Raw genomic sequence first — 16,023 nt, 5'->3', positions numbered from 1 at the left:
GAAATACACTCTGTCCTTTATTACTGTAACATGTGTATGTATAAGGTAAGTTCCATGTTGACTTAATGTATCCTTTACCCAACTTTTCATACTGGCCTGCCTGTATATATTTTTGACAGTATCGAAACTGGAAAGCTGTTATCGGAATAGTTATTATCCCATGTATTATCCATTCAATGACAGGTCGCTCTGACATTGTCAATGGTAATCTCTCAAGTTTTTCAATGCTCAGAATTGTATACTCTGCACCCTTTTGTGCCAAACTGATTTGTGTATCAGTAAGGTTAAAGATACTGAATAATGACGTTGTGTTGATTAAACGCCAAGGCACTTAGCCTGAACGCAGATTTTGTAACGTCCAGCCAAGCTGTACAATAGAACGCAATTGGGACTGACCGTGTTGTAACATCAGTAAGTCTTGTTCTATTATATCGATTGCAGATGATACAATACTGTCCAGTGAATATATTCTGGAAGACAGAGTCATTAACCCATTGTCCACAACAGAAAGTGATTTTTCCAAATGAACACGGTCAATTTCCCATATTTTCTCTGCTGTTTCAATTTGAGTTACTTTCCAAGCTTCGTTGTAAGCTGCATATATAGAGGCCGCTATGAAACGTTTTTGACGCTGTTTGCGTGGTCCCATAATGAAATCACGCAAGTCAACACCTTCTTTAAGTAAAGTCAAGTGTTGCTTAATTTCTGCCAGTGTGGATGTTTGTAGCCATTCGAGGCAGAGTTTCCCTACACTGTAAGTAGTTACAATCCCTGGATGTTGTGTCTGGGAGTATCTAGGGTCTGGCCTGGTCAATGTGAACCCCTTTTTTTTTGTTCAGGAATCTATCTTGACAGTTATTTGTGTCTGTGGGCCAGATCAACCATTTCTTCCAATCAGGATGTGTTCTGTTTTGGTTTAAAATATGGGATACGTCTATCTCAACATCTGTAGTGCTATTACTGTCGGGTGTTGGTTTTGGAATAGACGGTTTGTTTAAGTCTTTAAATTTGGCTAGGCCAAGACAGGTTGTCTGTTGAATTGTATCATTCAAAAATATAATTTGTTCTGGGATCATGCAGGCTCTAAATAATGATTCTAAACCTTGCACTTGCCAATCTTTTGTACCCCAGATTGTCTTCGTTTCAATATTTTTGTTCCAGAAATCAAAACCGAATGTTTTCATTTTTTCAAAAAGTTTCTCTGAATAGATCAATTTTGTGTTTGTAAGCATGGTTTTCATTCCTGTCTTATTTAACAATTTGAAATAAAATGTTTCTGCATCACTTGTGTTAAACCCTGAGAAATAAGAACATTTTTCATAAAATGTTTTTGAACTACCTTTTGGTGGAGTAGCACAATGTTCCCATTGATTATAATTAAAAACATTTCTGGGTTGAGCAGATTTATGCAGATAATGGTGACCATAGTGGTTGTAACAATACATCTGGTCATAATTAGATGAACCCTGTAAATATTCATGTTCTGTAAATTTAGCTGACATCACTAGATCTGACATCATATCATTTATACTTTCAAAGTCCCAATCATCAGCGAATGTGCTCGGTTTTACAAAGTCACTTAATGAAATCTTGAATTGATGAGGATACTTCAGGAGCTCAACCGGACCATCGATTTCGTAATCAGTTTTGTCCCATGCTACCCCACCGGGTATAGGATTGGCTGTGAAGTTTACTGAAGAAAGATCTCTTTTTTCGATGTGTGAAGACTTGTGTGGTATCAGGACCAAGTTGATATTCTGACTTGCTGTGTCCATTGTAACATATTTTCCCTTAATGAAATGTCCCAAGCATAGTACCATGATGAGCCAAAGTATGAGGATGAATACTCCTAGTGCCACCCAAAGTTCAATCCATGGAGAAATCAGATATGTTTCTTGTAGTTGGTGAAAGAGTTCCTTTTGCTTTATCTTTGAAAGTTTTTGCTGTTGGCTGTTCCTCAGGTTCACTTGGATTCTCAGAAAAATCATCGAAATTGATGAAGTAGCCAGATGCTGTTCTGTCAATTGTTTCAATTGCTTCTGGATTCCTTTTTGCTTTTTGAATTTTCTTTGTTTCATTAGCATAGTCTGTGTATACATCATTGTAGACTGGTGTTTCTTTAAGTAAGATTTTGATTTGGGTTTCAAGAGGTTTAAATTCCATGGCTTTGTTGCATAGTCCTTGTTGATTCGCTGTAGGTTTATCAATTGTGATTAGTCTCTCAGTTTGAACCTCTGTATTTGTAGCAAACTTTGGTGTTCTACTACTTCTTGGGAGTCCACTTGGCCTACTACTTGTTATCGAGATGTATCTAGACGTGCACACCCGAGCCGTAGGGTGTGTATATAGCAGCTTGACCCACGCTATATACTCTTGAGGGATTCCGAACCTCATGAACACAGCGAACATGAAGTCCCATCTGAGGGAATCGAAAGCCTGCTTTCCCATGTGCTGTGCTTGAATAACCGATCCTAGTAAGGAACGGGAGCAAAAAATGCGGTCTATCCTGGTGTGGAGCCTGTGTGGGGGGGAGAAATAGGTATATTCCCTGTCCTGTGGATGTGTACTGCGCCATGCATCCGCTAAAACCCAACCCTCCGCCCACTGTGTCAGTGCATCCACCTGTGGCCTGCTTTCCGTGGCGTGTAGGGGGGGGTTCGATCTGTCCAGGGCATTATCCAACACCGCATTGAAGTCCCCTCCAACCACCCAGTGGTGTTCCGCCCAATCTGCAAGGACCCTGTTGATATTGATCAAAAAATCAGATTGTCCCGAGTTTGGAGAATATACACAGCCAAGCACAACAGTAGCCCCATCCAGTAAGCCCCTCAAAAATACATATCTACCCTCCTTGTCAATTCTTTGCTCCAGTGGCTTAAAGGGGACAGAATTACGGAGCCAAATAGCGGCCCCCCTAGAGAATGCAGAATAGGACGTAGCAAAAAATTGGCCCTTCCACTTTTTATGCAGTTTCAAACTTTCAGCACAGTTCAGGTGTGTCTCTTGTAGGCAGGCCATCATAACGCCCCTGCGGTTCAGCTGGGCAAGTATCCTGTGCCATTTATGGATCGAGCCCAAGCCCCGCACATTCCAGGTGCACAAAGTATAAACATTAAGTGGCCCCATGACTGGTCGTGAAGTGCAGCATAAATGAGTATGTGGGCACACGCGCCTGGTACTTCTTATTGCAGAGGAGGAGTGTTAAACAAACAGTTAAGCCCTGAATACAAAGGTCCCCAGGCCAACGGGCTCGAGGTCCGAACCATGATGCCCAACAGGGGCAGAAGTCAAACAGTTCCATGTGCCTGCGGTGGGGGGCGCAGACCATTATCGCCGTACTTGGATCGGCCTGCGATGACATGGCGGCCCTTCTTAAATCAATCCCTCAAGCAACCCACCTTGTTCCACCATAATCCCCACATGTTGGCGCAGCCACCTTTGGGTTGCATAGGGCAACGCCTCCAGGAATTGTTCAAGATATACTTTATTTAGAATGTCTTCTTTACTGCATAAGTCTGGACGCAGCCATTTGTCAGCCGCCATCTTCAATCGGAAGAACCGGGTCTTACGGTTCTCCACTTGGATCCCTCTCTCTTTTCTGAATCGTACTCGATAGGCCTCTTGATCCAGGCCTAGGTGGTCCAGGATGACCATTTTAATGGTCGCATAGGAGGTCGTACCCAAGGGGTTGGCTGCTTGGTAAGCAGATTGAGCTTCAGCTGTTAGGAGAGGGGCTAAGAAGAACGGCCATTTTTCCTCGGGCCAGCTCATAGCGCGGGCGGCCCTTTCGAAGTTTAACAGAAAAGCGTCGGGGTCCTCGCCTTGTACGTATTTCTGGAGGGCCATCCCGGTGGGATGGGGACTGTGCAGGCGGGCTTCGCTGGGAGCGGAGTGAGTGGAAGGCGGCACGTTTCTAAAGCCTTCCAACTGGGTGCTTATGGTCTTCGTGAACAGTTCACGGTCCGCCTGGGCCATTGTAAGCTGGCTTTCCACGGCCCATTCAAGTTTTTCTTGTCCTTTAATTATGTGGTCGATAAGGGCCTCCATCTTGTCCGAACAGATGGATGGTGGAGGGGATCCCACGTCTGACACCAGTTGTCCCGGGTGCACCGGGAGGGGAGGGACCTCGACCACTGGCTCTGTACTAACTAAGGGAGTCTGGGTGAACAGAAAGACTGGTGCCTTCAATAGGGGTTTCAACGATGGTTTTATTGGGATATAGGTATTTTTCATCGGGACGGGGACTCAGTCTCTCAAAAAGGGATGTCCGGTTCAAATCCACAAGAGCGTCCTCCGGAGTAGTCGGGAACCGTGTGATCTGTGTCCTGGATGGGTGGTCTCTCAGCTCTCGCTTCTCTCCGGTACCCAAAACAGAAAGGAAACTTGGGTCAGCCTTCAGAGCCACACAAGATACCGTAGAAAGGGCCGGGGTGAGGGAAAAACCACTAGTGTGAAGTGCTCGGGTCAAAAACGGGAGTGCGAGAAGTGCTCGTGCTCAGGCAGTCTTTAACAACTAGGACTGTACACTATTTACACCGGGGGCTGCCTCCTCCTCCCAATCCACCCCGTGACCCGGCCCCGTACCTCTTGAAGCCACGCCCCTCCTGTGGGTGCGTGGCGGGGCGAAGCGTCCAACCGTGGGCCTCCTGGCTTGTCGTCCTCGATCTCTCGGGTCTCTCTATACCGCCTTCCGTCCTCCTCGTTCACCACCGCTACCAGGGAATCGCCGTCCGTCGTCGTTCCGCTACTTCCTCCTTTTGACGTCACGACGCTTGTAAGGGGCGGGGTCTCATCCCTCGAAGACGTTTCCTTAAAGGAGCCGACCGTTGTGTAATCGTCCGGCCATCCGGACTCCGGTTCCTCGGTCCAGGCATCCTGTGGGAGCTGTGGGGAGAACGTGGAAGGTGAGAGGGGGGCGGCGGACCACCAGTCCAAGGGGGGAGTCCCTACCTAGCCGCCCGCCCCGTCACAAATAGTAAATTAAACTATTCACTATCCAGCGCCCAAAAGCATTATGCGTTGTAATGGTATGCGTTGTAAAACTTGCGATGTAAAGGTAGGCATTGTAAAAGTATGCGTTGTAACGTCATACATCCCTGCTAACAGCTATAGATCCTGATGCCACACATTTTACAGTTATTGACCTTAAAAATGTGTTCTTTAGTATACCCATTCACCCAGAGAGTCAGTACCTATTGGGATTCTCACTACAAGGTCGTAGTTTTTGTTTCACAAGAGCTCCTCAAGGATACACAGAAAGTCCCAGTATCTACAGTCAGGCACTTAAAAGACAGTTGGACGACATTGTTCTGCCCTCCAATACGACATTGTTACAATATGTCGATGACTTGCTGATCACCGCACGTTCCGAACCAGAATGTGAACAGGCCTCACAAATTGTCCTAATGTTCCTTGCACAACATGGCCACAAAGTTTCACCCTCTAAACTGCAATTGTGTTTACAGCAGGTGGCATACTTAGGACACCTGCTGTCAAAGGAGGGTAGGGCACTCACACCTGAAAGAATCCAACTCATTTTTAACATTCCTGTCCCTAAGACACAGAAAGAAGTCCGTGCTTTTATTGGCCTCACTTCCTATTGTAGACAGTGGATTCCCCAGTTCGCCTACTTGGCCAAACCCCTGATACAACTAACGACCTCCGATTTTGCCACCTCTTCTCCATTGCCATGGACACCTGACCATACTTTCGCTTTTGACACCCTTAAACAAGCATTATGCTCTGCACCTGTCCTAGCCACACCTGATTATGCCAAACCTTTTGTCCTCTTTGTCACGGAACGGGAAGGTGCAGCCTTGTCAGTACTCACACAAACACAGGCCAATAAACATCGCCCCTCTGCTTATTTCTCCAGTACTCTCGACCCTGTTGCACAAGGTCTGCCTGCCTGTTTAAAATCCGTTGCAGCTACGGCTCTGGCAATCGACAAAGTGATTCCATAGTGCTAGGACATCCTCTTGAAGTACAAGTCCCACAAGCAGTAGAATTACTTTTGAATAGAACACAGTGTAGTGTAGTTCCTATTATCCCAATAGGCTCTGCGCATTGAAATAATATCTTCAATAGTATAGACTTAGGACAGAGGTTAACTAGGTCTTCTACTGACGATATTAGACTTAAGTTTTGTGTGCCAGCTAGCTCAGAGTTCACTAGAAACTTTCTCGAATAGGCGAGGAGGAGTTTAACCTCCCTGGATAGACAAGAAGGGATTTAGTTTCTGACAACCATAGAACATGACAACTTTGCTCTCCCTAATCAAGAGTATATCTCTAGAGTCGTGTGAAAACAAAAGACAACTATTTTACTCAGTCAGTACGTGCATACTTAGTTCCACCAGATTGTAGAGAAAGAAGAGATGGGCGTGTTCAATAAAAGGTGTTATTTATTGATCAGTCTCTTTTTCTCATACAAGAGAAATGAATCGCTACAGTTGCAATACTTAAGGTTAAGTAAAGTGCATACAGTAAAAGCAGGATTATAAAATAATAATGTAAAAGCATTGATATGGTTTCTTAGCCATATGATACTTTAAAATGGATAAAAGATATACATACATATATACATTGACTAATCATACTCAACTGGTGCTTCTAACTACGCCTACCCCGGTGTACCTGACCTAAGCCTAATACGTGGGAGGGAGTAAGTAAGTAGCAGTTTAAGTTAAGTTTGTTTGCCAAGAATCTGTCTCAAGAATTCTCTGTAAGGGGTTAGTCAGTTCAGTACCTGGGATTTAGAAGGCAGGAGGGCTGGTATCTCTCTCTCAGGACTCGGTATCCCAGTTACCCGCGAAGGTAAGCCGGAAACGCCGGAGGCTGGATTTCTCGGCAGGAGAAAAGACAGCGTCTCTCTCAGCGCGTCAAATGGGAGGGGCAGCGTCCGTGGGCTTCCTGCATCAGCTGGGCTCTCCGGCAAGTAGCGCTGCTCCAAGCTCATCACCACCGTGTGTTTGCTTAGGGCAGCGTTGGTATATTTATACCTGAAAGGTGCCGTGTTTGACGTAAGGATGGACATAATACGTCAGTAAGGATGTCATAAGAACTGGTCGTTCTTGCATTCTTTACAGGAGTTCTCGAACGAAATCAAAACAATAGCTACGGGGGATTTCCCAGGTCTGCTGGAGGTTTGGTTTGTTTTGAGAACTCGGTGTGCTTTCTAGGGGGCTGGAGGAATAGGGCTTGCTTAATGTGACAGCATGCGCTATGACTTAATCTGAAAACGGGATTCTGTGCCGTTGTATGGATATTAGTGAATTATTAACCGGACAAGGGTCAGAAATAGGAGTATCGATATAGGTACCTAGATAAACACACTACACCCACTCCACGCTTTTATGTCCATATTTACTAACTAAGCAATAGTAAACATAACTAATAGTGCATGTGGATACCGAACCACCCCAAAATACATTTTTTGCATTTGAAAAATGGCTTTAGCGAAATACACGAAAATGAGTATAGGTACTGTATGCATTCAAGCAGTATAATCATTCAAAAAGGAGATGCACATTTTATATCAGCATGAATGATTTGCGAAAATTACATATGAGATGGCTTTTAATACAGAAAAAAGTGCGAGACCACTTCATCACATATAAATATAATTATTTGTAAATAAGCTAGAGGTTGAGTTAATGTCTCTAGAGTTCATAAAAATAGAAGCTCTGTTCTCTAAGAATAGTTCTATTGTAAGCAGAAGACAAGTGCAAAAAAAAAAGGTAAATATTTTGGCTTGGGAGAAAAGTTTTCGCTTTTCAGGGGAGAGGAGAGAAAAAATAGTGCACAGTAGCTTTGCTTTCCCAAAGCTGAAGGCCAAATTCAGAGTTCAGGGAACGCTGTGTGTTCGTTTGTTTAAAGTTATTCTCTCTGTTCGGGTGAAAACATCATTCCAGACAGACTCTCGAAAAAGCGGTCTACCGCTTCTGGTGAAAGTTCGACCAAGTTGGAAAATGTCGCTACCATGCAGTCATGCGCATGTTCGCTTTCAGTGATGTTTAGATCAGCACTGCTTACAGAAGGTCGTACCTGGTTGATGCTGCTCTCATCCTGTACTGCACTACCCTTCAATCGTAGTGGTGAAGTCTCCACGAATGCCGTCATCAGGATAGGTAGCCGCTGGGGACAGCACAATGCATGAGCCTTTACTGGACCCAACAAAGTATCTGCATCCAATGGTACTTCTGATTGTAGTGTAAGACAGGTGTCCAACACGCATTCTTCGCCGCATAGCATGCATCTTAATACAGGTAAGAACAATTCTGCCATATGGGTCTGAACGAAAGAAACCAGGTCATATTTAGATCTCTTAGCCGGGCTAATCCAAGGATTTTAGTTATGCGGTCCCGGTAGCGTATAGCTAGGATCGTTTCTTCCATTGTTGCTGGAGTCTTGTCTGTGACATGGCTTGCCATAACGAAGCAAGAGTAGCAAAAATAAAATGCCTGCTACGAGTCCCAACAGGAGTGGAAGTCCGCCAAAGATGCAATGGACGAAATTTGGAAAAATACCCAGGACTGCTTTGAATGGGGTTAACAGTCCAGAAAAAACGGTCTTAAATACACTCGCGATACCATTTGTATCAGAAATATTTAAGATTTCGTATAGCATTTCTGCGAAGTGTAGGGGGCTATTTGTTGATAACAATGCATGTATCTCTCCCGTTGTCCTTGCAACTTGGAGATCATACGTTTCTTTTGATGACGTCAAATGGGTTGGCACCTGTAGGAGCACAGTCTTCATTCTGCTTAAAGTATCAATTCGAATAGAAGAGATTTTCAAACTGGGCCATAACCTTCCCTCCCTGTCTGGAGTGTCATTCAGGAACAATACTCGCTCACAGCAAATGACCATGGAAGTCACGCTTACCAGATAAGGTTTTCCTGGCAGCAAGCCACAACATCTGTGATCTACAATTAGAATGTAACTCCCGTTAGAAAGTCTTTTAAAGAATGGTTCTATTTGTGTTGCAGGTGTGCCGAGCTGGTGAAATGAAAGGTTATTTGAAGTTCCTTCACAGGCCCCATGTAAATTTATACCTTTACACAGAAGTATACCACTTAGTGATGTCTCACAATTATTACCACTAAGAAATACACTCTGTCCTTTATTACTGTAACATGTGTATGTATAAGGTAAGTTCCATGTTGACTTAATGTATCCTTTACCCAACTTTTCATACTGGCCTGCCTGTGTATATTTTTGACAGTATCGAAACTGGAAAGCTGTTATCGGAATAGTTATTATCCCATGTATTATCCATTCAATGACAGGTCGCTCTGACATTGTCAATGGTAATCTCTCAAGTTTTTCAATGCTCAGAATTGTATACTCTGCACCCTTTTGTGCCAAACTGATTTGTGTATCAGTAAGGTTAAAGATACTGAATAATGACGTTGTGTTGATTAAACGCCAAGGCACATAGCCTGAACGCAGATTTTGTAACGTCCAGCCAAGCTGTACAATAGAACGCAATTGGGACTGACCGTGTTGTAACATCAGTAAGTCTTGTTCTATTATATCGATTGCAGATGATACAATACTGTCCAGTGAATATATTCTGGAAGACAGAGTCATTAACCCATTGTCCACAACAGAAAGTGATTTTTCCAAATTAACACGGTCAATTTCCCGTATTTTCTCTGCTGTTTCAATTTGAGTTACTTTCCAAGTTTCGTTGTAAGCTGCATATATAGAGGCCGCTATGAAACGTTTTTGACGCTGTTTGCGTGGTCCCATAATGAAATCACGCAAGTCAACACCTTCTTTAAGTAAAGTCAAGTGTTGCTTAATTTCTGCCAGTGTGGATGTTTGTAGCCATTCGAGGCAGAGTTTCCCTACAATGTAAGTAGTTACAATCCCTGGATGATGTGTCTGGGAGTATCTAGGGTCTGGCCTGGTCAATGTGAACCCCTGTTTTTTGTTCAGGAATCTATCTTGACAGTTATTTGTGTCTGTGGGCCGGATCAACCATTTCTTCCAATCAGGATGTGTTCTGTTTTGGTTTAAAATATGGGATATGTCTATCTCAACATCTGTAGTGCTATTACTGTCGGGTGTTGGTTTTGGAATAGACGGTTTGTTTAAGTCTTTAATTTTGGCTAGGCCAAGACAGGTTGTCTGTTGAATTGTATGATTCAAAAATATAATTTGTTCTGGGATCATGCAGGCTCTAAATAATGATTCTAAACCTTGCACTTGCCAATCTTTTGTACCCCAGATTGTCTTCGTTTCAATATTTTTGTTCCAGAAATCAAAACCGAATGTTTTCATTTTTTTAAAAAATGTCTCTGAATAGATCAATTTTGTGTTTGTAAGCATGGTTTTCATTCCTGTCTTATTTAACAATTTGAAATAAAATGTTTCTGCATCACTTGTGTTAAACCCTGAGAAATAAGAACATTTTTCATAAAATGTTTTTGAACTACCTTTTGGTGGAGTAGCACAATGTTCCCATCGATTATAATTAAAAACATTTCTGGGTTGAGCAGATTTATGCAGATAATGGTGACCATAGTGGTTGTAACAATACATCTGGTCATAATTAGATGAACCCTGTAAATATTCATGTTCTGTAAATTTTGCTGACATCACTAGATCTGACATCATATCATTAATACTTTCAAAGTCCCAATCATCAGCGAATGTGCTCGGTTTTACAAAGTCACTTAATGAAATCTTGAATTGATGAGGATACTTCAGGAGCTCAACCGGACCATAGATTTCGTAATCAGTTTTGTCCCATGCTACCCCACCGGGTATAGGATTGGCTGTGAAGTTTACTGAAGAAAGATCTCTTTTTTCGATGTGTGAAGACTTGTGTGGTTTCAGGACCAAGTTGATATTCTGACTTGCTGTGTCCATTGTAACATATTTTCCCTCAATGAAATGTCCCAAGCATAGTACCATGATGAGCCAAAGTATGAGGATGAATACTCCTAGTGCCACCCAAAGTTCAATCCATGGAGAAATCAGATATGTTTCTTGTAGTTGGTGAAAGAGTTCCTTTTGCTTTATCTTTGAAAGTTTTTGTTGTTGGCTGTTCCTCAGGTTCACTTGGATCCTCAGAAAAATCATCGAAGTTGATGAAGTAGCCAGATGCTGTTCTGTCAATTGTTTCAATTGCTTCTGGATTCCTTTTTGCTTTTTGAATTTTCTTTGTTTCATTAGCATAGTCTGTGTATACATCATTGTAGACTGGTGTTTCTTTAAGTAAGATTTTGATTTGGGTTTCAAGAGGTTTAAATTCCATGGCTTTGTTGCATAGTCCTTGTTGATTCGCTGTAGGTTTATCAATTGTGATTAGTCTCTCAGTTTGAACCTCTGTATTTGTAGCAAACTTTGGTGTTCTACTACTTCTTGGGAGTCCACTTGGCCTACTACTTGTTATCGGCCACATGATTGTGGTTTAACCAGGTCGATGGATACAACTCGGTTCTCCTTTTTACCAGCAAGGGGCGGTAATACTACTGATCTTGTCCCGTTGACAGACAAGACAGGTACTGATTTTCTTTAAGAAGGCCCAAATTCCTTCTTTACCGCGATCTTCTCTCTGACCAGATCCCCGATTTTTGGAATCCAGACAGGCCTTGCTGGGACAGGTGGTTTCTCTTCAGTGGCTGTTGGCTGTTGCTTCAACTTGATGTTGCTCAGGTCTTTTCTCTTTTCGTTTAAGTCCTGTAAAATAGCCAAACGATGTTTGATATCAAAGCATTTTTCTTTAACCGCTGAAGTTTGACTATCGAGGTCCTGGATTAACATTCTAGTCCCAAACAATAGTTCGTACGGACTGAGACCTCTCAGAGAATTTCTTGCCAGATTATTAAGACTACGTTGGACACTTATTAAATGTTTGACCCACCCAGCTCCCGAACCTAATACGTTTGCCGTTATAGATTGCTTTATGTCACTGTTTTTTCTTTCCACAATTCCGTTTCCCTCAGGATGAAAGGGACAAGAGTACCGCAATGCAATGCCCATGCTGTTCATGGCCTCTTTGTAAGCTCGAGAGCTAAACGCAGGACCCTGGTCAGAATGTAGCAAGCCAATTGCGTATGTGCCGATAAAGACTCGCAAATCTTTTATAACAGTTCTGGCGTCAGCCGAGCGCTGGGGCCACATCCAAATGAATCTCGTGTATGAATCCACTGCGACCATGATATATTTATAGTTACCGTACCTTTGTAAGGGACCGCAGTGGTCCAGGTAAACACAGGCTAATGGTTTATCTGAGATTAGAAGGGGCGTCTGTGCTGGTCGTTTCACTGTTGATACCTTCATTCTTTGACATATTTCACATTCTAGAACATAATTCCTAGTTTGTCTTCTCATTTGTGGCCACCAGTATCTCTGTTTTAATAATGATACTGTGGCTGAAACGCCGGCATGTACAGAAGCAAGCCCTTCGTGTGCCGCTATAATGAGTCCTAACCTATATTCCATGTTTGGAATTGCCCTATCCCCCACTCCAGGGATTCGAGCAAATGGAACGTTATTCGCATCAGTTATGTATGAGTACTTTACTGGAAAGCCTTTCGGGAGTGTTTTTATTGCATTTTTTCCTGTAGCGCTGACAGCCTGCAATATTTTGCTGTCTATTTTTGTTTTTGACCGGGTGATGGCAGCTACGGAAGCCGTTAGGACAGCTGACTTTGCTGCCTCATCAGCCAATGAATTCCCTACAATGTGAACGCCATCACGTTGATGACTCAGTGTATGTATCACGTGAGTCTTTTGTAGTTCCTTTTGTAAAAGAACTACTTGTTCCCAAAGCGTTTTATGCTTGATTGTGCCACCTTTTGCATCTTTAAAACCGTTCTGAACCCTGATCTGCAAGTATTCATTGTAAGACTGAACGCAATAATATGAATCGCACACTATGAGTGTGGGGAATTCGCGATCTGTATTTTCAAGCGCCATCTTAAATGCTAGTAGTTCAGCTCGCTGAGCTGTACAGTCTCCTAGGGATTGCGTTTTAGTGACCAGTGGTTTAAATTTTCCTTCCTGCCAGCGACCTTTAACAATCGCGCACGCAGCACTGTAAACTTGTTTACCCCCAACTGCGGGTTGTGCTGATCCGTCCGTATATATTATACAGCCGTAATGTTCTAGAGGCAGGATTTCGGTCGGCAGAGTACATTCAAATTCATATTGGAGAAATTCTTGTGTTTTTAAATTAGGATCAAATTCGTATACCACGTCTGTTGCAGCAAGAGAATTAACCCACTGTATCCATCTCGGATGTAATGCTTTAGCATTTGGAATGCTTGCCTTTGTTACCCCCACTAGGGCTGGTATTGGTGTAACAATGAATATTCGTTTACCTTGTGCTAGGGATCTTTCTTTCGCTACAGCAGTCTGTACCGCGGTTAGAATTTTTTCCATTGGGCTAGATTTTATTTCAGCTTTTGTGTACAAATGTGATTTGTAAGCTATTGGTACCGTTTCTCCCTCATTAGAGGTTAGGTATGTGAATCCGCATCTTCCGGGGATGACCCGAATCACAAGGTTGCGTGTGTTATCGCGTGTTTGCAATTTTGTTTTAACTAACATGTCTGTTTGTAAAGATCTCAAAATTTCTGTGTGTTTTTGAGTCCAATTGATTCTTTTAAAATCTGGTCTTATTAAGTCATAGAGAGGTTTAACCCACTCCACGTAATTTATAATGTAAGTTCTTCCGAAATTCAGGAAACCTAGAATTGATTGTAAGTTTTTCAGCTTTCTTGGTGCTTGGATTACAGCACATTTCTCTGGGAAATTGTCTGCCAGGCTTTTGCCTTCACTTGATAATTCATATCCTAAAAATAGGACAGTCAGATGGGCAATTCTTGACTTCTTGAAGTTGAATTTGTAACCCTCTGCTGCGAACCCAAGTATTATGGTTTTCACTCTTTTCAAGTGAGTATCCAAGTCATCATCTGTTAGATAGATGTCGTCGACATAAGATAATGCCTCATCATCATACATTTGTAGTAACTCTGTTACTCTCGCTGAGAATAATCCTGGGCTGTTCTTGAACCCCTGGGGCAAACGACAGAAAATTTTCTGCGAGCCATTTATTGAGAAAGCGGTCAAATATCTGCTTTCAGGTGCTATATTCTGACAAAAGAATGCATTAGAGATGTCTAATGTTGTTTTGTATTTTTTGCGCACTATGCTATTCATCAGTGCTGCACTGTGTGAGTTTTGTACTGCAAAGGTTTTGCAGCATGAGTTAAGGTGTCTGTAGTCCAAAACTAGACGATATGAATCATCTGGTTCGGAGACAGGAAACAAAGGATTGTTCATTTGTGAGGTGCATGTTTCAAACACCCCCTGGTATTCAAGTTGATCTAAGATCTCCCTGACCTGTTTTTTAGCTTCTTGCTTAATTGGGTACTGCCTTTGTGCAGTTGGTTGAGATTTTAACTGGATTTTGTGAGGAGGTGAGTCCTCATCCCATCCTACGTGGTTTTTATATAATGCAGGAGCTTGGGCTACTGCCCACTTTCTTGCAAGTGTATATTTTTTATGTATTGGAATGTGATTTGAGAAGGCAGGCATAATCATTCTCCGCCATGAGGGCACTCCCTGACAAACTCTGGTGGCCAGTCTTTTTCAGCTAAAAGGATGTCATAGCCTTTGGAGAGGTTATCCCAAAATAGACCCCTTATTTTCCTAGTCTTATCTCCCTCTATACGTAAAGTTATTTCATATATTTTATGAGGTTTGCTAACTCTGGTATCTGCAGTTTCCACCTGAATGTATTCATCCGTGTCCACTGTCTCCAGATGATTCATCAGGATCTTGCGAGCTATGCTCACTTCTGCTGCGCTGTCTAGCATTGTCTGAGCCCACTCTCCGCTTTTCAGCTGTGTCCTCAGGATCCTCGGCATGTTTGATTACTTTAATACTGGCTACCTTCTTCTTTGGAAATTGTAACTTTTTACTTTGATGGGCAGGTTCCTTGTCTTTGGACTTGACGTGCTCTTCCCTGTGTTCTGACCGTCCTCTTCTTTCCGATTTCTGCGAGGAAGTCTGAAAAGATCGAGATGGACGTGTATCAATATCTTGATATCTATCAGGTTTCTTCAAATTATCCCTATTTCTAAGGTAGTATTTTTTCTCAGAGGGCTCCCTCTGGGGAGACTTGTGTCCTTGGTCAGGATTTTCAGTTAGTTGGGGTTTCACTGGTTTACCACCCAAACTATCTCTTCCTAGTTCTTCATAGGATTTTTCTATGATTCTGGCAAGTTCAAATGGTTGTTCTGCTATATCTGTTTCTTTCAACCTTTGGCGGATTGCCACAGTTGCTGCTTCCCCCTTTATGTTGGCTAGTAATATTGCCGAGACCTGTTTGAAGTCTTTCAGTAATTTCATACCAAGAGTTAAAGCAGGTTCTGGACCGTATTCATTTTGAATTTGTTTTAGCACCTCTGGTATTACCGCCATGGATGGAACACCATGTGTTTTTGTGTAAATGGAAGCAAAGACTGTACCCCAAGTGTCACAGTCCTCCACATGTGGTGCGATCCCCATTGGAAGACAGATAGTCAGAATTCTGTGTTTCTCAGTAGGGGTAGTATCCGGAAATACTGCCTCTATTTGAGTGATTTTTTGTGCTAACCAGAATGGAGTTTGTTCCCTTTTAATGGGTACTTTACCTAGACAGGACTGTATGTTCTGTGGTGTGATTTTATTTGTGTTCCCCTGATGAGGGGTCAGCTGTGGAATTTTAATAGCTGTTTGGACTGTTGAAGTCCGCATTACATATTGGACTAATTGTCTGTGTATTTTAATCAGTTGTTTTAACTGTGCTAAAAGTTCTGTTATTGACATTTTTTCAATGTCTGGATGTGGTGTGTAGCTGGCTAGAACCGGCCACGTTGCTCCTGGTCTACCTAGTGGACCGAGCCTGGTGATGTGATCATTATGTTTTAGGGCGCCTTTAAACCAGAGCAGGTGCTCTTGGTATTTGAGTGGTATTTCCACCTCCTCGAAAGGAGTGTACTCATCCGGTGGTTCCTCT

Source organism: Lissotriton helveticus, chromosome 4_1 (genome assembly GCF_964261635.1).
Source record: "Lissotriton helveticus chromosome 4_1, aLisHel1.1, whole genome shotgun sequence".
NCBI classification, from domain to species: Eukaryota; Metazoa; Chordata; class Amphibia; order Caudata; family Salamandridae; genus Lissotriton; species Lissotriton helveticus.
The sequence above is the reverse complement of the archived record's forward strand: the minus strand, read 5'-3'. Positions refer to the sequence as shown.